The 5,221-nt window shown below is 36.8% G+C and overlaps 1 non-coding gene across 1 annotated transcript; it reads left to right on the top strand.

Moving 5' to 3' along the window:
* The first annotated feature begins 4,322 nt into the window (after positions 1-4,322).
* Positions 4,323-4,394, top strand: TRNAA-UGC. Its single transcript has one exon. It is a non-coding gene; the product is annotated as a tRNA-Ala (tRNA).
* The last annotated feature ends 827 nt before the right edge of the window (positions 4,395-5,221 follow it).

Below are 5,221 nucleotides of genomic sequence, written 5' to 3'. Positions count from 1 at the left end.
TCTTTATTTCTTGTTTTCAATATACCGGAATGTCAAAAAAATGAAATTATCCCAGGCGTTCTTACACTCTGGCAGATGCTGCAACCATGATGAGAATAAACAATATACACAATATGTATCTATCCTTTACACTGTAGCCAACATTCTTCTTACTATGACACTGTAAAGAAAATACACTTTCTTTTGTCTCTTTTATGCATCTTTACTTGTCGGATCAATTTGATAAATCACACATTATCAGACAAAGAGGGGAAATGAACTTCAAAGCTATATTCCACAGTGACATTGTTCTGTACCAGTTGATCATACACTGAGGAAAAAAACAAAGGCATTCACCAGCTACCTGCTCTTCATTTTAGAGTACTAATTGTATAAATGGAGTTGTAGTTGCTATGGCTGCTTTCCTGCCTCTAGCCTCTCATGGATTAATGCCTATTTGCCTACACTGCTATTTTTAATTCTATAGTATAGCTTGAAAAACAAACACCATCTAAAATCATCAAATCAGGTCACATGTGAAAGGTATTCTCATATATATCCTGCACCTCTTCCCAAATTAACGTTGGATTTCTCAACTCCCTGTGCATAGGTAACTTTGTAGTCTTTCTGATTATACAATCATGTGGAAACTGACCATTATATGGAACCAGAGATTAAAATTATAGCTGGATACCTATAAACAGGAGCCCTCCTTGAAAACTGATGGAGTACTCCCATATTTTAATAATGAAAGTCACAGAAAAGCATGTAAGATATTTATTTTCAAACTGTGAATAAACATAAAAATACATTTCTGTAGTATAAGAATTTCTTAAGTAAATAATAACAATGCTTCCATTTGGACATCAAAGGCATCAAAGGCAATGTAAGTTTAGCTGTTATTGTTTGTAATTCTGTGTCCAGAAAAGTTTGATACTAATAACAAATACTTTTGAGTACCTACTGTTTTCAGGGGACAAAGGAATAAGGAAGATATGAGATAAGGGATAAGGAGACAAAGGGATAAGGAAAATAGCTGATAGCCTAAAGGAAACACATGAGCCACTAGAAGAGTCCTAATTCCTGCCAAAATAGAGTGGGTAAGGGAAATGGGACAAAGGTAGTATGGGGGGTTGAAAAGAGAACGGATTTCATCTGGGGAGAATGAAGAAAATCTTCCTCCAAGGAATATCATTTGACATGGAATTTGAAAGATGAGTAGAATTTTGTACACAGTATAGGGGCCGTTTCTTCCCCCTTTTCTTTATTATGAACACTAACAAGAAAAATGACATTTTACTATCCATCCTGAATGGTAACCATGATGAAGTAATGAACACGTCCTCTTGAATATTTTTATCTATCCAACATATGTTCATTAATTAGGTGACGTTGCTGGTTAAGATTCCCTGGGGTCAGATTCTGGTTCCTTCACTTATTAGACTTGCCGCCCTGGGCATGTTACTTCTGTGTTTTGGTTCTCAGTTCCTGCAGCTATAAAATGAGTACAATTTCAGTTTCTACTTCACAGGGTTACTATGAATATTATGTGAAATAAAACAAATAAAAAGCTTAGGGAAAGCTTGGCACATAATAACTAATTTGTATAGGTCAGTTATTCTGAACTGTAGCAGAAATAGCAAAAAGAACCAAAAACACAGAAGTGGGGAACTTAAATGTGTTTCAACATGTGGGTGAGTTTGAATACAGGATAGAAAAATCCTAGGAGAACTACCGAGGCTCACCAACCTGGACACATGGTGTGAGTCATACTGTGAAGGACCACACATGCCAGAGTGGGGAGTCCATTTTCAAGATTTGGAAGGGGCAAACCAGGAAGGTAAATTGTTTCATGGAATCAAGTGGGAAAGCCATGTGATAATTATAGGAGCCCAGCTTAAAAATCATGAGAGCCCAGTTACAAGAGACCAGTCAGTCTCCAGTGGAGACTTGCATTTATATCACTTTGCAACTGACTAAAAAGGGGGCCGAGGAGATGGAGGATTCAAGGAGAAATTCAAATTTCGTCAAGTCATATAGCTGAGAATCAAGGGGCCTACGTGGTGACCAGAAAGCCGAAGACAGGAGATACCAGAGTTGGTAAGGGAAGGGGAGAAGAATCAGAGTTCCAAAACCACAATTCTCCTTCTACAATATGCCTGAGGCCTATTTATATATGCAAAACGTCCAAGGAAAGAGAACTTGATGTAACTTAATGGAGTCATCTGTACACAGTGATTGAAAAAAATATTGCCAAGCATAAAGAAAATATAGAATTAAAAATTCCATTTTAAAAAGCATAACAGACAATGCAATATATTTATGATAGTTTAACTTAACTTGATTATAGAAAGCTGTACAAATGAAACTAACCTTAACAAGCTCTTATAGACTTGGATTTCAATCACTGTCCTCATTCTTATCAATGTCAGAGAATTCCAAGAGAATCAGTTTAATGAGCATGCACACAGGGCTCTCAATTCCTCGTAGAGAAGAACCTATAGAAACTAAATATTTCAGTTCATTTCAAATAGTGTACTTCAGATTTTCCTCCCTTGGTTGCTGGGGATTTGCTACTGAGGTTTTAATTCTCACAGCTAATGTGATGTTCTTTATACACTGATTTTCCTCTGTTCTTTCCGTCTACCGTAGGCCTTTCACAATAGGTATGTCAATCAAGCTACACAAACAATTCTAATTTAAGAAGCAAATGTATCACGTTAAGGATAACAGAGAAGTCACAGAATTGAATAAATACCCAGTGAACAGGCCCAGGACATAAGTGGGAACAAAGAAGAGTGGTGACTAGGCAGCAGCAAACACTCCAGTTCTTACCAAAGGAAGAGTCAGACTAGGATCCTGCCCCAGCATCACTGTTGTGGGAACTCTCCTCTGCTGCGAAACTCTTCCATGGCTCTGCATCAATCCACCAGGATCCAGGTCCTCAACAAGAGTGGATACAAGGTCACAGGAGGGGCACCTGTCCAACCATACTTCCTAGCATCAAAAAAGAGGCTGGACTCCTATTTTGCCATCTGTTTCTCCTGGGCTAATCTCCATGTTAAAATGTTGGTTCTGAACCTTTCTTCAATGTCTAAGTAAGCATCCACTTCTTTCCTAGCTAAAAAAACAGTTTAGAGATTTGTGACTGACAGTACAGAGGAAGTTAGACACATACTGTGTACATATTAGTCTCTAAACTACAGGAAGGAAAGTTTGCTTTGCCTGTCTTAGTAGATATTTTATACAGGATATTATTTGTGTGTCTGTGTGTGTGTGTGTAGACAAAAAATGTGTATACAGATATAAGTATTGACATATGACTTGATCAACTACTTAGTCCAGTCATTTCAAGCAGAAAAGCTTAGCATGACAAAATTAAACATCAAAATCTTAGTTTTAGTATTTATAATGTAAGATGAATTAGGCATGGACAAAAGTAAGCAAAGTAATTCTTTTGATTAAGCAAGGAGCAATCACTGAAGTATTACTTAGCCCCAAATTAATTCTATTCTACAGTCAAGGTGGTTTACATAAATTCCCACCACTGCTGAAAAGATGGGGATGGCATTCACTCTTAGGCACATGCAGCAGGCATATTTCATAAAATGGACAACAGGGAAGAATCTCAACCCACTAGGTCATAGCTTTGCAAAGATCTTCAGAGTATTTATAAGAAAGGTATTAGTAGAGCCAAAGAAATTACAATACTTTCCAGTTATACAGAGTACTTATTTACACCACTATCTAAGAGTTAAGGAAAATAATAATAAAGATATGATGGTCTAAAATGGGAAAACACTAGTGTAAACAGAATTAAGCTGATTTCTTCAGAGTATGACATTCTATAGCCTTTAACATGGTAATGTGAATTATAGATATCCTAAGGTAAGATAAAATAGCTTATAGTTTCCAAACCTAACAGAGGAATCCTGATGTTCTATTGAACAAAGTTGCAAAGTGTTGATCTATACTTTGAAGTGAAAAGTTTGGGAAATTGCACATGTTCAGAACTGTATGCAATTAGCATGTCAACTTTCATAAAAGAAATTTAATATTTCAGAATAACCCCTCTCAGGATTAAATGAAGACGTAATACAAGAAACACTGCAGGACCAAATGATAAAAGAAGAGTCTTCATACTATCCGTACAGAATAAGGACATACACTAATATGAAGTTCTCTAGTAAATAAAATTAAAAGACAAAAAACATACCAGGCAAAAATCTGTACATATGGCTTGTTCTCAGTGTGTCTGTATGAATAAATATTTTCCTGTATTGTAAACAAAAAGTGGATGCATCTTTAATAGTGTATGTTTAGACATTTTTTTTTAATTACATGGGGATGTAGCTCAACGGTAGAGCACATGCTTTGCATGTATGAGGCCCCAGGTTCGATCCCTGGCATCTCCACTTTATAGAAGCTCCAATTCATTAGGGCACTGGGCAAGTCAGTCAGTTAAGCATCTGATTCTTGATCTCAGCTCAAGACATGATTTCAAGGTTTGTGAGTTTACTCCCACATCGTGCTCTGTGCTGACAGCATGGAGCCTGGTTAGGATTCTCTCTCTCCCCTTCCCTGACTTATGTGTACACTCTCGCTCTCTCTCTCTTTCTATCTCAAAATAAATAAATAAATAAACTAAAAAAATAAAACATAGTAAATAGAGATAGCTATTGCCTCACTTGACCACAACTAAGTGTATCAACAAAAATTAAAATGGCCATGAATTTCTGTGTGAGAGATAAGGGCCACCAATCATGGGAGGATTTTAGATCAACCCTTTTGTATTTAGATAAAGCACATGTTAGGGGTGCCTGGGTGGCTCAGTCGGTTGGGCATCCAACTTCGGCCCAGGTCATGACCTCACAGTTCCTGGGTTCGAGCCCCGCATCGGGCTCTGTGCTGACAGCTCAGAGCCTAGAGCCTGCTTTGTATTCTGTGTCTCCTTCTCTCTCTCTCTGCCCCTTCCCTACTCATACTCTGTCTCTCTCTGCCTCTCAAAAATAAACACTGAAAAAAAATTTTTTAATCACATTACAGTAGTAACTAAAATGGAAAGAAAAAACAATGACCCAAGTGAATTTTGAATAATCAAAATGAAAATCCAAAGGTTTTGGGCAAAAATTTTCATATTTTAACAAGAAGGATTTTTTTAAACAATGTAAATATTGCTAATTCAATCAAAATTTTGAAATATGAAAATGGTGTTTTTCTCTTTCATTTTAATGTGAAACAA

Source organism: Lynx canadensis, chromosome A1 (assembly GCF_007474595.2).
Source record: "Lynx canadensis isolate LIC74 chromosome A1, mLynCan4.pri.v2, whole genome shotgun sequence".
NCBI lineage: Eukaryota > Metazoa > Chordata > Mammalia > Carnivora > Felidae > Lynx > Lynx canadensis.
Note: the sequence above shows the minus strand (reverse complement) of the source record. Positions and strands in the feature narration are given on the sequence as shown.